At 42.5% G+C, this 16,261-nt stretch overlaps 1 long non-coding RNA gene across 1 annotated transcript; it reads right to left on the bottom strand.

Annotated features, from left to right (window-relative positions):
* Positions 1-1,808: 1,808 nt before the first annotated feature.
* LOC140599753 (uncharacterized) lies at positions 1,809-8,082 on the bottom strand. Its single transcript, XR_012002768.1, has 2 exons — positions 7,661-8,082; positions 1,809-3,815 (listed from the first exon to the last, which is right to left on the bottom strand). It is a non-coding gene; the product is annotated as an uncharacterized lncRNA (long non-coding RNA).
* Positions 8,083-16,261: the final 8,179 nt, after the last annotated feature.

The following is a 16,261-nucleotide window of genomic DNA, read 5'->3' on the forward strand; positions in this document are numbered from 1 at the left end:
GACATTACTCACCAGTGTGTGGATGCTTAACCCACTGACTCAGACCTCCTTGATCTGATTTTAATTGACGAAACTGTTATAAAAAGTTTCGAACAGACTCTCTTAGAACTAGGAACACAGCTAAAGCATTTCTGCTCACAAAAAGCCACTGTTAAAGGAAAATAAAGTGATTCTCCTAGGTTAACTTTATTTTTTTCAACTATTTTATTATTTTTTTAAAGATTTATTTATTTACCCGAGAGAAAAAGAAAGAGCATGAGTGGGAGGGGCAGAGGGAGAGGAAGAGAGAATATCAAGCAGGCTCCCTGGTGAGTGTGGAGCCCTATGTTGGGCTCGATCTCAAGACCCTGAGATCATGACCTGAGCAGAAACCAAGAGTCGGACACTTGACTGACTGCGCCACTCAGGGGCCCCTCACAGATCAAAGTTAAAAAACAATGCAAAGTCTTGATTTTCCTTTAAGTTCCCCATCTGGAGGTTGGGGAGTTAAGTTAACAAAAATCTAGTTATTATTTGGCACCTCTTCCTCCCTCCCTCTGCACGTTCTGATGGTAGCTCTAGCAAGCTGCTGCTTCTCCCCCTTCCCTCCCCAACCTGTTAACGCATCAACACTCACGGGTTACCCAAACTAAAGTCTTTTTTTTATGTCTCCCCCTTCTCTCTACCCACCAATCTTTCATCACCCTCCGCAGCAAGCTGCATCCAATAAATATTCATGGCAGCTGCAGGCTCCTCAGCACTGGGCATTCTTTCAGGTCCTCATTTCCTGATCTTCTATTCTTGGCCTTCTGAGGCCTCCACTGCATGTTCTAGATCCCAGTAAATGAGATTCAGATTCCCCCCTTGGTGATGAACTTAGAAATCCCCTAGGATGTTACCATCCAGAATTAGTCTCCCCACCTCCCAGCCCGCAAGTCCATAAGCAGGTGCACGCGGTGCATCCAATCTCTGTCCGATGTACCTCTTCCATCCAAGGAGGGAGATCAGGGACACGTCCCAGCCAGTCACTCCCCATTCCAATCCACACCCCACCTAGCACCAGAGGTGCCACGTCATTCTCCACTCAAAGCAGTCACTGAATCTCTGCTGCCTGGCACACGGCATCTGAAACCTCATTTAGAGACACATTTAAGGCCCACTGCAACCCGGCTCAGACTACCATGTGCCCTACATTCATGTCACATTAGATTACTCGAAGCACTCATGATTTTATTTAATATTCTATGAATAACTGCTATGTGCCAGGCATTGGGCTAGAGATTCCACGACGAGTAATTGTGACGCTCTTAGGGCAGTAATATCTAGAGAGGGTATGGAAAAGCAAATAATTAAAACAGCGATGAGAGCTGAGTGATGGTTAAGAGATAACCTAGGAGTATACCAAACCCAGCTTGGAAGCCTCTGGTAGCAATGGATTTCCAGAAGACAACAGGGAAAAGCAAGATCTGAAGGATGAACATATACTATGCCAAGGGTTTACCAACTAGCCTCCTTTGAAACAGCTTTTCTCTTTCCCAAGAGAATTCGTACGTGGCCTTCAAGGTCACATCCTGAGGCTTTCCCTGACCTTCCCAGTCTGTTCTCCCATCTATGGCCCCATAACACATCTCCCACATCCGTATTATTGCTCTTACCCTACTGCCTCACAGCGACTGATGAAGCTGATTGGCCTCACTCTCACCCAGGAGCTCCTGCAAGGCAGAGAAGATGTCTATGTACACCTTTGTGCCCAGTGACGTCTGACACATAGTGTGTGTTCAAGACAGTTTGATGAATAATAGAAATCAACAAAAGATGGACGAGTCAACTTTGACATTTTAAAGATTTATTTCTTTACTCAAGAGAGAGGAGAGAGTGCACGTGGGGGTGCAGGGAGAGATGGAGGGAGAGGGAGAGAATGCTAAAGCAGACTCCCTGATGATTGCCGGGCCTGCTGTGGGGCTCAGATGTCACAACCCTGAGATCATGACCTGAGCCAAAATCAAGAATGTGACGCTTAACCAACTGAGCCACCCAGGTGCCCCGACTTTAACATCTTAAAGTCCACTTTAAAGCAGCTCAGCCATCTATAGGGACATACACTCAGGAGTGTCCTTTACTATACATAAATATTTTTATATTTTAGAATACAATACATGAGGAACTCAGGAAAAAAATCATTTCCTATGGAAATGAACGAAGGAACAAATACTTCCATATATTTGGACACCTTTTCTAGAACAGGGCTAATTCAAGCAACGTTTATAACAGCTCCAATTGTGGGTTGTTGGACACCGCCTTTCACAGGCTTTAACTGTGAGTGGAGTGAGCATGGACAGCTCAAGGCAGGACCCTGAAGTCACTCTCCATGCCAGCCCACAGGCTTCTGGACCACTGCAATGGCACTGATCTTCGCCCAGGCCACCGGGGCCACTGTGTGTGGCCTTTGCACATGGCAAGAAAGACAACAGGATTTGATAAGCATGTGCATACACACACGCGCGCACACACACAACACGCTTTCTGGATAATTAAACTAACAACAATTATACCAAAAGCTGAGTATCTATTTTGCTATCTGTAAAGGTCACTCCCAATTACGTTGCTGGTGGACTTTACAATTTCTGGCTTCACACCCTCTAGTGGCAAAATACATGGGCTATTTTGGTCACTAGCAAGCTCGGGGTAGCAGGAGCTATATCACCCATAGCCCTCACCACCACATGTTGCTTTAAAATTCCTTCTGAAATATTTAGAAGATATTTCTCATGGAGACTGGCAGGCTATTGTTTGTTTTCCTCTTCCATCTGGTGTTCAATTAATATCCTAATAAACACTCTAATGTCTCTTGCTATCGTATCGATCTTATTTTTCTCGTGGCGTGTTTATTTTTACTTAGGGATTGAGGAGTATTGCAGATTGAAGACAACATTTCATTTACAGCCTCTGCTTGTAACAACCCAAGTGTTGTTAATGCTGTGTCACGGGGGCATGGCCAACTCTACCCCCAATCTCCCCACGTGCTTAGCATTCTCTTGGGTGTTAGTGCCCATTAACATTATAGTATAATTCTATTTGTAAATATTATGTTAGTAAATACCACCAATATTGTAAAGCACAGATGGAATATTAAAAGTCTGAGAGGGATGGCTTATAAAACTTTGGCCCATAAATGCACGTCTTGTGCAGTCTCTTTTCTCCCATTTGCGCTTTTCATGTTTCCTGGTAGTTCTGTCATCGTTATGGAAGTCAAAGAATTTTGCTCTGAGGTCTCAGGGGGGTTTTACAGGTGTGGTGCTAGGAATTTAAAGACAACTGAGTGACAGGATAGAAACGTTCAAAGAAAAGGTATTGCAACATGGGGGAGTTGGTACACAGGCTAGGGATACACTTGACAAAAAACCTAGTCATGGGGACAAAGTGTAACTTCCTGATAGAGGGGATAATACAGGCAAAACACTTATTTTGCCAAAGACAATGGCCATGAGTTGTACTTCTTTTCTGTTTCTCTTAGGGTCTTGTACGGTGCTGGGCAATCAGGAGGTGCTCAGTCAGTCTCTGCAGATTGAAAGACAGTAGCTTGATGCATGGTTCAGGTGAGGCCGATTCAGTGAGTTCACTCACGTTTTAAGCCAGTATCACAAACTTCTTGCATTGCCAGCCCACCCCAGATCTGACCCACTGTCACAGAAAACTCTGGGGTCCATCGCCACTCCTGGATGCATCCCTAGAAAGTAGGCTCTGCAGATGGTAGGTCAGCAATGGCTCCTTTGGTCCCGTTTCCTTTGCCACCCCATCAACATCTCCAAGTAACTGCTAGGGCTTTCTCATTCTGTCTGAATAGAGAAATACCTTTAAGTCAAGGTCTTAAGTTTTCTCTTCATTATCCCTAAATGCTGGGGATGAAATGCTGAAAAAGACCCAGACCCCCCCTTCCAGGATTTTTACACACTGCTGTAGGAGGTTGGGGCCCTGACCAAAGCACAGATGCTCAGTGAATGTCTGCAGGATTGAAGGAGCTAATGGAGGCATCTACTTCCTGCCTCCTGAATATCACAGTTATTTCTGCCTTAAAAATACTTAGACTAGAAGAGTGAACTTGAGTCATTCCTCAGAACACCTCAGCTGAGTTTTCCAGTTGGCTTCATGTTTTGTTTTGTTTCTTTACATTTTGTTTAACGTAAGAAAATAGTTGCCACGCAGAGTAATTTTGTTTTTCATAGTCAAAAGTCATTGAGGTGCAAGTTTCACAAATAAAGTGGTTGATAGGCTTGGGGAATAGTATTGTAAGATCAAAATGAAATATAACTATGATATAATGAGGTCACAGATAAGCTGATCTGGAATGATGTAATAGTAATTGAAGCTAGCATTTTGAATACTTACTTAGCATCCAGCACTCTGCATGCATTATTTCCCTTAGTCCTCATTACCACCAAATAATGTGCATACTATTTTTATTTCCATCTATTTATTTCTATTGGCTTCCATTTAAAAATGAATAGAGAAACTAAGAAATTTAGGAATGACTATCAAATCCAGATACACTGGCTGTGGTGTGTTGGCTAAAAATTAGTCCAAAACATATAGTGAAGAATTAGTATGTACATGGCTGCATGAGGTCACGGTGAATATCTGTGACTATAAATTTCAAGTATGCACTTAGTAAATTAGCATGGAAGTTTTAATGCTAATCTCAAAGACAGTGAGGAGGGCAGCTTAATGTTATTTCTCACTTTATCAAAGAAATCTATATTAATGCAAGAAAAGAAAGGAAAAAGGAGCACAACAGAGAATATATTCAGTATGAAGATTAGAGAATTAAGTAATCATCATATCTTTCAGGTTTCTCTTATTTTTCAAAAAACTTGATAAGGTCAAGCGTGAATACAAAAGTCAACATTCAGAAGTTTTGACTTTTAACTTCTGTTTTCGTTTGCTTTATGATTACCCAGACGATCGCCAGAGTTCACAAGTCCCTGTACTGTCAATGGTCTGTTGTAGACCACGTGTATCACGCCCATCTTTAAAAGAATCAGATTTGAGGACCAATGTAAGGCTAGTAAGAAAAACAAACAAATGGTAACAAACAAATAAACAAGCTCAATAAATTCTGGGATATATATGGGATCTATGGGATCGGGGACATAGTAAGTTGCTTTTCGCTTTCACTAAATGAAGGAAACTTGTGAATGTAAGCTTGGAAAATATTCCAGGGATGACTTTGAAATGCAGTATGTGTGTGTGTGTGTGTGTGTGTGTGTGTGAGAGAGAGAGAGAGAGAGAGAGAGAGAGAGAGAGAATCAGTATTCACGGGACCTGTATTACACATGCTACTGTCCTGTCAGTTACAGAAATGCCTCCTTGAGTATAGACCTATCATCTGCAATTATATAATTAAAGTGTGGTCACCAAATTCATAATGCATTCAGGTACTTTTAAGACATGTTTTTAAATGAACAGATTTTTGGCAGACAGAAAAATTAGCGCTGGGATAATCATATATTGTTGAAATCTTTGAAGATGAAATGCTAAAAAGGGAAGAAAGGGCATTTTGTTATTAAATGTGTAACTCCAGGCACATCAAACAAAAAATCTGGGGGAATCAAAATACTCCTGGGTTTTTCTGACCCTGTCAGGCTCGGAAACTTGAATTTCAACAGCCTCAGGATGTTATCTTGCATGTTTTAGCAACTTGTTAAAGAAGATAAAAATCTTTTCTTCTGAACTGAACCCTTTATTTTAAAATCAAAACCTTTGGACTTTATTGAAAGATGGAAAAAAAAAAAGAAAGGACCCAAAATAGCCTCATATTTATTGAAACAGTACAGAACTTTATATTCTAAGCCCTGGCTCAGATCACACATCACTAGCATGTCAATAGATTGTTGGATTTAATGTAGTATTAGTAGATAGTGAACAAATCCGCCTGTTCTTTGGCCCACATTACTCCAAGTAGACCGGCCACTCCCACTTCTTTCCTCCCAAATCGACCACTTTTGATAGAAGTGTACAATTGTGTCACTGTATAGCTTTAGGCTTCATTGTTTGCTTCCAGATTAACCTGTCACTAGGAGTTGCTTTTGATGAAAATTTAAAAGAAAAACTGTAAGTTATACAACCTACTTATGAAATTTTAAGTATCTCCGATATGCTCACAAGATTGTTTTAAAAGTGATATGTATATGCTCGCAGAGAAAACACAGAAATATTAAACTGTATGTTAGGTTGTAGTTATCTTTAGTAGGTGGGATGGTAGGAAGTGTTTATTTTTTTCTTTGTGGTTTTAAAATCATTTCCTAAGTTTCCTACAAGTGCTACTTTTGCAAACGAGAAAAAAAAAAAAAAAGCCAAGCACTAAATACTATTTCAAAAACTTGGCATCAAATATAAAAGCTCAAATTAAATATGTTCAAATGACTATTGAAGTCTCTTGTATGGACTCTTCCTTCTATCATAGACCTAAAAGATCTGCTTAAATAATTTACACACTTATGAGGAAGATATGGTCTTCAAAATAAGGTATGTGGTTTTGTGTTTCTGAACGTAGGCCGTTAATAGTAGGAGGACAAGGCTTTTCGAAGATGGCATTTGCCCATCAAAGTTTAAACACGAGGGTACCAAATCAGTGCAGTTGAGGTAATAGGATACGACTTGAAAGACAAGGGTAATGACAGCCTAGGCTGAGCACATTCTATTTACCCCCCACCAAGGGCCAAGTGCCCTTCCCTGAAGCTGAACTGTGTCTCTTGACCAAGTGACTTCTCAATTCTTCTTTGAGGGGTCTGGCTTCAAAAAGGCGAAAAATTAAAAAATATATATTTTGCGAAGTTCAAGGGGGGATTGGGACCTATGAAGCCAAATCTAAGTTTAGCTTAGGGAAGAATGCTATGAGAGGTATGGTCAAAATCTCTCTCCGCTGGGGGGTAGGGAGTAAGGTACTGGTGAGGATCTGGTTCAGCCTGGGGCAGCCTGAAATCAAGACCATGAAGAGCAGAAAGTCAAGCAGGAACCAAGTCTGGTAAGAAAGAGAGTGGAGTTGCCCCAGTGGAACGGTGAGAAGCAGGAATCAAGGTGGAGAATTAAGTCAGGGATAGACAACGATGGTGATGACTTAGGATCAAGATCAGCTACATAATGTGTGAAGCCTGGCACAAAATGAAAAGTGCAAAATGAAAATGCGGAGTCACTTGTTAAAATTTTTTAAGAATTTCAAGATGGCACCAAGAGAGTATTAAGTCAAGTTGGGGGCTCTTCAAGCACAAGGCCCCATGAAGCTGGCCCTGCACAAGAGGAATGTTTCATCACCAGAAAAGGGGGGGGTGTTCCTGGGCTTATCCTATTTGGATGGTTTTTCCTTGCTACCTCACCGAGAAATAGTATGGAGACATGGGATGCATTAAAATGACAAGGACAAGGAAGAGATGGCTATTCACAGTGGATTTGGAAAGTATGGTAACAGGAAATATTCAAATAGAGGCTGCAGATTACAGAGAAAATTCAAGCATCGAGTGGGTACTCAGACTTGAACTTCAAGATCCCTTTCAACTCAGCATCAAGAGTTCTATGCTGGGTCTGAGGGGCTTAAACTCATTTTAAAGTATCCTTCCAACTATGGGTTCTATAAATCCTGAGTTTTCAATGAATTCATTGTTTCCATTCTCATAAGTTTTAGACTCACCTGTCAGCCAGTTCTATCTCAGAAGCACAGATGCTCTAGCTCAGTACACCTTGCTGCCCCGCGTAGCCCAGCCGATAGATTTGTGATGGTCCTGGAGACCTTTCGCACCCGTTCCTCATCTCTCTGTATAGGGAGTAGGAACAGCACACGAGAGTCTGTTTCTCTGCTCAACCGAGGTCAAGTCTTCTTCCTGTTTCTTCTTCCATTTGAACACTTGACAAAATTTGGGGAACTCAATCCTTAACTGCTTATGTCCTCGTGGTAGAGTGTATACATCCTTCATTCCCCCTTCCTCCCTTCTTCTCTGTGTTCATGCTCTTTGCCATGTGAGGTTGCATTCCTTACCACTAAAAGTGGAGTCTATTTCTCCCGTCTCACCGATGGTGAGCTGTTCTCTGTGGCTTAGTTTGCCCACGGAACATGAGTGGGAATTGTGTGCCCGACCCAAGGCGGAACCGGAACTGTGTGTTTCCATTTGCCTCTTTTTCACTTCTGCTAATACCATGAGAACAAGCTCCAGGTCACCCAATGGTCACGGGGGATTGGGTGAAAGACTCCTGGGGCAGATCTAGGCCCGTGCTGCAGCTTGGGACTAAGCCCACGAAGCCAAGCTCCAATCGGTTAAGTTTATTTTATTTTTATTTATTTTTCTTTTTTTTAATAAATTTACTTTTTATTGGTGTTCAATTTGCCAACGTACAGAATAGCACCCAGTGCTCATCCCGTCAAGTGCCCCCCTCAGTGCCCGCCACCCAGTCACCCCCACCCCCCGCCCTTCTACCCTTCCACCACCCCTAGTTCATTTCCCAGGGTTCAGAGTCTTCCATGTTCTGTCTCCCTTTTTGATATTTCCCACTTATATTTTCTCCTTTCCCCTTTATTCCCTTTCACTATTATTTATATTCCCCAAATGAATGAGACCATATAATGTTTGTCCTTCTCCGATTGACTCATTTCACTCAGCATAATACCCTCCAGTTCCATCCACGTAGAAGCAAATGGTGGGTATTTGTCGTTTCTAATTGCCGAGTAATATTCCATTGTATCCACAGACCACAGCTTCTTTATCCATCATCTTTCGATGGACACCGAGGCTCCTTCCACAGTTTGGCTATTGTGGCCATTGCTGATAGAAACATCGGGGTGCAGGTGTCCCGGCATTTCATTGCATCTGAATCTTTGGGGTAAATCCCCAACAGTGCAACTGCTGGGTCGTAGGGCAGGTCTATTTTTACCTCTTTGAGGAACCTCCACACAGTTTCCCAGAGTGGCTGCACCAGTTCACATTCCCACCAACAGTGCAGGAGGGTTCCCCTTTCTCCACATCCTCTCCAACATGTGTGGTTTCCTGCCTTGTTAATGTTCCCCATTCTCACTGGTGTGAGGTGGGATCTCATTGTGGTTTTGATTTGTATTTCCCTAACGGCAAGTGATGCAGAGCATTTTCTCATGTGCATGTTGGCCATGTCCATGTCTTCCTCTGTGAGATTTCTTTTTTTTTTAATAATAAATTTATTTTTTATTGGTGTTCAATTTACCAACATACAGAATAACACCCAGTGCTCGTCCCGTCAAGTGCCCCCCTCAGTGCCTGTCACCCAGTCACCCCCACCCCCGCCCTCCTCCCCTTCCACCACCCCTAGTTTGGTTAAGTTTAAAGCAACTCATAAGCGTATGAGCAAGAATAAATAAGTACTGCTGTTTTTTTAAGCCACGGGTTTGGTTTGTAGCATTATTGTAACAAAAACTGACTGGTAGACTCCTTAACTCCCTGACTTTTCCGTACATTTAATCAGTTAAGGGACGGTGAACCCTGAACTCTTTCATCACCTGTGAAGAGTTTCGGAGTAAGTTCTGGAGGAGGTGGGCCTGGATTGACCTAGCGGTCCACTTTCCCTCTTTAACTCAGAGCCCTCCTCTACCAGATGGGGATAATAAAACGCACGACTTCTCGTGGTTCTTGTGGACATTAAATGAGATAATACCCCTCAAGTTCTGAGCCCAGGTCTGATGTATAGTAAGAGCAGAGTAACTGTCAACTGTCACCAGGTTAGCCTTGAGTAAACACAGAATGGCCAAGCAAGTCTGGAGGAGTATGGGTCTCTGAAATAGGGAATCACTGCAAGAAGTTCAAACAATAATTGCTGTCCCATCAGCCCCGGTCGAAAGGAATCAACAACAGAGAAAAAAAAGTAGTTTCAGGTGAGAAGGATTAAGGGAGAATATACATCATATTTTCTGAGATTCGTACCGTGGTGTAGCTGCTACAGCAGCAGCGGGGTTCTATCAATCTACGGGATTCGCCAGAAGTGAGGGACGGAAGGCAAGCTTGTTCTAGGACCCGTTATTACTTATCATGGCACAGTGAGTAAAGTGAACCGAGGGCCAAGTATCTCTGCAACTGCAATAAATAAGGTGTTCTGCTTGGGGGAGGGGGAGCTGAGATCGGCCGTCCTACTTATAGGCCAATGAAAACCTTGTCATGGTAGAGGTTAGACACAACCAACATCCACAATCCGTTCCTGATTGGCATCAATATTGTAATTTTTCTCTTGCAGTAATTTCTGTTACTGATTCATCAAGGGCATCGGTGCCTTAAACAACGGTTGGACTCTTTCCTGTCAATCATTTTATCTTAATTGTTTTTTTTTTTTTTTTTTTTGGACAGTTCAATGAGATAACGCATGCAAAAAAGAGTTTTGCAAAGTGTAAAGGGATGTACTTACGGGCTGATTTTATTGGAGTTGAATCGTGGCGGGGAACTAAACATGCTTATCTGTTCCATTATGGCAAATTGTGAGCTGTCAAACCCGGACTTAGAACTTGGTGACAAAACCAGGGAAAATGAGCAGCTGGCCAGGGGGGATTGGAAGAAGGGGAAGAATAGCCTTTCCTTCCAGAACCTCTCCCTGAGGGGATAAAGACAGGAACAGGAGAACAGATAGAGGAAAGGGAAGCTTCAGAAGTGCTCTTGTTTTTCTCTCCCAAGCATGCTCCTGCCTGAAAGAGTGACCGATTGCCCCTTTATTTTAGGATGAAAACAAAATAGAACTTGCTCCTCCGACACCAAAGGGTTCCTACTGTGTTTTCTGTAGTTGTCATCCGTCGGGCAGGGCCCTCGGCCTTAACACTGCCTTAGAGATTCAGCCACCAGCAAACGACCTACGCTCAGGACACGTCCCTCCTCATCTTCCCTGGCCCCTCACAGATGGTTTGCAGTCCCCAGAGAAGGGGCCTGAGGAGGCACATCACCGTGGAAGATCTGTCCCCTCTCGTGGTGGCCCAAGGACATGAGGAAGCGTCCAAGGTGGGGCTACTGGGTCTACTTCATAGCAGCTGGTAATGATGGTAAACCATTCGGGTTCCTGACCTGCTGCAAATGAAGCAACAATAGTGCCCACGTTATGGGGGTGTTATGAGCGTGAGGTTCGTAAGACAGCTCCTAAGAAGCCTGCAGCCCGGTGCTCACTTAGCCTTGGCGTGTTAGTGGCTCTGTGGTGAGGAAGGGAGCTGGGCGTCTGGCGGGGGGGGGGGGGGGGGTGTTGGGGGAGGTGGGAAAGGTGGCCGAGATCACTGTGAGCCCATGCAAACGGGTGACCAAAAAACTCCTTAATTCAAACTCATTCGAATTTTGTGAAAACCAAACATCTGATAGGCCGAAGTTCTTTTGTATCATAAGGGAAGCAAATGCTGAATGAACTAGTAGTATGCCAGAGCTGCGGGGAGAGGGGCCCCGGGGGGCTCAGCCTCTGGCTCAGGTCATGCTGGGGTCCTGGGATGTAGCCCCAGGTGTCTGGGCTCCCTGCTCAGCGGGGAGTCTGCTTCTCCTTCCTCTGCCCCCCACAACCCCAGCCCCGCTCAAGCACGCTTTCTCTCTCTCTCTCAAATAAATAATTAAAATCTTAAAAAAGAAAAAAGGTCACAAGGAGAATGATTAAGAGGGGGAAGAGGGTGGGGAGGGGATACTATATTTAAGGACAGGAGAAGGATGGACTAGCCTAATCTATCTGATAATGCCTTATGCTATGCTTATCTCTTTAATAATGTAACCTAAACAGCCACGTTAACGTCCCTGCATAGATTTAAAACAGACAAAATGTGTGTTTAATTATTTTTAATATGTCAGCCCAGGGTACCTTTTCTATCAATTCACAGATTTTCCTGATGTCTTCCTGTTAATGTGCCATCTTGTCCAACTGAACTATGGAACAAAGGGCATTTCTAAGCCCTTTTCTAAATAAAAACTTGGCCCGGGCCCAGATAAATCATTCTCAGGTAATAGTGCCAGGGACTTCACCGCATGAACCTTTATGAGGTAATTTTGACAACTTATGTCCTAGCTTTTCAAATGTATTTAGACCTGCAGATATGAGCTGGGCCCACAAAGCAAATCAACTCCACGCCCCCTCTCCGCAAGAAAATGAGCCCCCCCCCCCTTTTTGGTGTCAGATTACTCATGTCGCAGGCCAGAAATCACACAGCCCCATCTGGCTTGGCCTCCCATTGTATCTTCTGCCCGTGTGGGCAAAGCCTTTAGGAATCATGGAGAGGTGCCATACTGAGATGTGGTCATTAGCTCGCCCGCCTGGCGTGAGTTCTCTGAAGTGGTTCCGCGTCTTGCTGCTGCATAGGTCTCTAAGACAATGGTGACACACAGTGAAATCAGCTCCAGGCCAACCGATTCCAGGTGCCCAAGAGGGGCATGAGGATTATTCGGGCTCTGGTCACAGCCCTGCTCACTCTCTGCTTCCTCGCTGAGCCAGAGACAACAGGCCTGCAATGTCATCATCTCTTAGCCATGGCTCCAGAGTCTTCGGGAAATAATTGTATATATATATAAATATAGTACTCTGGGAAATCTCTTCACTCCTGCTGTGAAAATATGCCTCTTCGTTTGTGCCAAAAATATGCGTTCAAGCCTTTCTAAAGTAGAGTTGAGGATTACAAAGTTTTCTCGTAAGCACCTTTTATCCTTTAGACCACTCTTTTGAACTAGAGGATAAATTTGAAACAGGATCAAGAAGGAGGCAGATAAAATAGAAACAGGAAAGATATCAGGAATTTGGCAGCCAAATAACCAGTGCTCAAATATAATCTTAAACATCTTGATCTTAGATGTTAGGTGCAAAATATATTATCTGGGTTTTTTTTTTTTCCTTCTCTTTAAAAATGTAGCTCTCCCTTCTAGGACATAATCTTTGCCTGGGTTATATCATGGGGGAAAAATAAGTCTCCATAGAGCCAGCTCAGAAATAGAATGTGCAGGCAAGAAGGGAGAAAACTAGAAATAAGGCCCTAAGGACGAATCTTTGGGTTTTCCGGCCTGCCTGGCTCATGGCTTATATATTGTGTTATAGGGAGTTACTGTGTCATTTATATTGGAAATGCACTTCCTTTAATGATTTTTATGCATTTACATGTGATAGAAGATACTTAGAATTAAACATAACAAGACAACTAGCTATGGCTCAATCATAGCAAAAGACTTAGGGAAACATTTCTAGAACGATCCTGGGCATTTCAGCAAGTTTGATCTGCATAACGCCTACTAAGTTGACCGTATACGTGATGACCAAAGCAGGGGTCACTCTTGTAGTCAGAGCCCTGCACATTTGATGAGATATATCAATTCACTTCTGAACCTGGAAATTACAACAAATACGCTTATACTTGAGTGAACAAGAAGCCTTGGTCACAGCCAGGAGGTTGAATTCAGCCTGCAAACGTATTTTGGTCAGCCTGTACGGTGTTAGACAATATTTTTTTAGAGAAGCATTTTAAAATTGGGAAAGTATATGCAAAAACCCGTATTATGGTTTCTCTTGAATGTTGGCCAACCTTGGGACTACTGTTCCATGTGGGGAAAAATCTGCATGAGTCCTTGGGAAGAATATATTCTTCTGGTACGTCACAGTGCTCACTGTTTTCCAGTCCATTACAGCTAGTCCAAAGCATTCGTCATTGTCCCCTATGAGGTCCCAGCAGCATGACTTCTAATACAAATGGTCCATAAATGGACTAAAAATTAACTTCTCAGCAAGCTATTGTACAGACAGTGTGAGTTATTTTCTGCATTTCTTAGTGGTCTCACAGCCACACGAGGTGTGAGTGCCCAGGTGTGTACACACACACACACACACACACACACACACACATAAAAAAGAGAACTAAAGGACGCGTTCTTCTTTCAGTCCTGGCTCTGTCAGTAAACCAGCTGCATGACATGGATAGTTTTCTATAGTATTTCTAGGCCTGAAAGGATCATTTGTAAAATGAACCAAAAGAGCATCCTAGTTCCCCTTGTCATCCAACATTCTCTGCCTTTTTTTTAAACCCTTTTTGCATTATTTAGGAAAATTTATTTTGGGATTTCAGTGATCCCATTTGATTTCCTTTATAATTAAAATTCATGAGATTAGAGAACTAAACCGAAAACAAAATTAGGGTCTGGCCCTTTTATTTTATTTATGTTTTTTTTTTAAAGATTTTATTTATTTACTCATGATAGACACACACACACACAGAGAGAGAGAGAAAGAGAGAGAGAGAGAGAGAGAGAGGGGCAGAGACACAGGCAGAGGGAGAAGCAAGCTCCATGCAGGGAGCCCCATGTGGGATTCAATCCCAGGACCCTGGGATCAGACCCTGGGCCAAAGGCAGGCGCTAAACTGCTGAACCACCCAGGGATCCCTGGACCTTTCATTTTAAAAATAGGAAAAATGGATGCTTGGAGAGATCGCTTAAATAAATACCAAAAAAAAAAAATTGGGGTAAATGCAAACAGAGATGTTGAAAATGCAGTGTCAATACAGACAAGCAGGCAGCCATTATCTATTTTGTTAAAGCATCTCCTTTCTTGGGCCTGCTGTTTTACCTCTAGGAGGACATTCTGTGAGCCACAGGGCTGGGAGAGATTTAAAAGTGACCCAATCCCGACCCATGACCCAGTAATCCAACCTGGAATCTAGAGTGACAGGTTTAAAATTACTATTTCCTCGACTCTTACTGTACTGAATTGTGTTATTTGGGTCTGTGTCTTTCTTCACTACTAGACAGTAGTAAGTCTTTAAGAGTAAAGCACCTCTCATCTTTATCTTTTTTCCATCCCCATTCCACATTCCTAGCACGGAGCATTGCACGAACTAAGTATTCAGTAAATGCTTGCTGAATCTAAAGAGAAACTTCCAGATCTATAAACCTTAGAGATATTTTTTGATTGGCGCAAGTAATGATACGATACCATAAATGGGCTTAACAACCAGCAGCCGTGGATGAGCTCTGCCCTGAGTGATACATCTTATTCCACTGCGTGGCAGCTCAGCTCAGCGAATCTGTACTGTGCATCTACTATATGCAAAATACGCCCTAAATGCTTTAGGGCAAAACTCCTAAACCTGGTGACCATCGGCATTACCTGAAGAGATTTTTAAAATACAGATTTGGAAACTGTGACCCCAGAGAATTTGATCTAGGGTGCCTAGGCTTGCAGTCCCTACCTATGTTTTAAGTTCTCTGATTCTAAACATCAGTCAGGTTTGGGAAATAGGTAAGCAAAACAAGCAAAGGACGTGACTGCGGATTATGTACTTCATTTGAAGTCTGTGATCTAAATTTCAGGACCTGAGTTACTTCCTAATCTCCTAAAACCAACCATAAACGTATTAGTGTCTATGAATTTAGAACAAATGAGTAAAAAACATAAGAAAATAAAATTACGTGAGATGTAAAATGTCATCTATCTCTGTAGCTAGCAATAAACTCCCATTTTGTTCCTTATCAAGATAATTCAGGAATATTAGTAGTAGCAATGGAAGAGGACTACTTCCTTATCTCTTGACAAAAAATACTCAGTCACCATGGTAACCACTGAGATGGGACAAGATTTCATTTTAGAGGCAGAGAATAGAACCAAAGCATCAGTTGGGGGAGAGGAGTCCTAACTACCCACAGTGATACTTTTAGCTATATTTGCATAAACTCAGGTCATTTTAGCCAAGACTTCTAAATTAAGTAATTTTGAAGACTTGTCATAGTAGCTTCCCACATTGACTACCCATATGTGGGTTTTGTGTATTCATATTAGCGGATTTGAATATTTCTATTAAATCACCTAGTCAAGAAAATCAAACCAATTTTAGCATGTAAAACAAAACAAAAAAGGGAATGAAAGCTGATGAAATACTCTTTCTTTACAGTAATGATGATCATAATGACAACTTCCATTTAATGAGGACTCACCATACCAAATACTCTTTATATATTACATCATTCTTTCCTTATTGCAGCATCACAAAGTAGGTATTATTTTCATATCTCATAGAAGAGGAAATTCATTTATTTTTTAAAATATTTTGTTTTTTTCAGAGGGAGAGAGGGTGTGTTCATAAGCGGAGAGAGGGATAGAGGGACAGGGAGAAGCAGACTTCTCACTGAGCAGGGAGCCCAATGCAGGGCTCCATCCCAGGACCTTGGGACCATGACCAGATCTTTAACTGACTGAGCCTCCTAGGAGAGGAAATTTAATTTTAGAAGTTTAAGTATATTTACCCACCATCATATAACTAGAAAATAGTAGAATTAAGAGGAAATCATTCTGACTCA

Source organism: Vulpes vulpes, chromosome 7 (assembly GCF_048418805.1).
Source record: "Vulpes vulpes isolate BD-2025 chromosome 7, VulVul3, whole genome shotgun sequence".
Classification (NCBI taxonomy): domain Eukaryota; kingdom Metazoa; phylum Chordata; class Mammalia; order Carnivora; family Canidae; genus Vulpes; species Vulpes vulpes.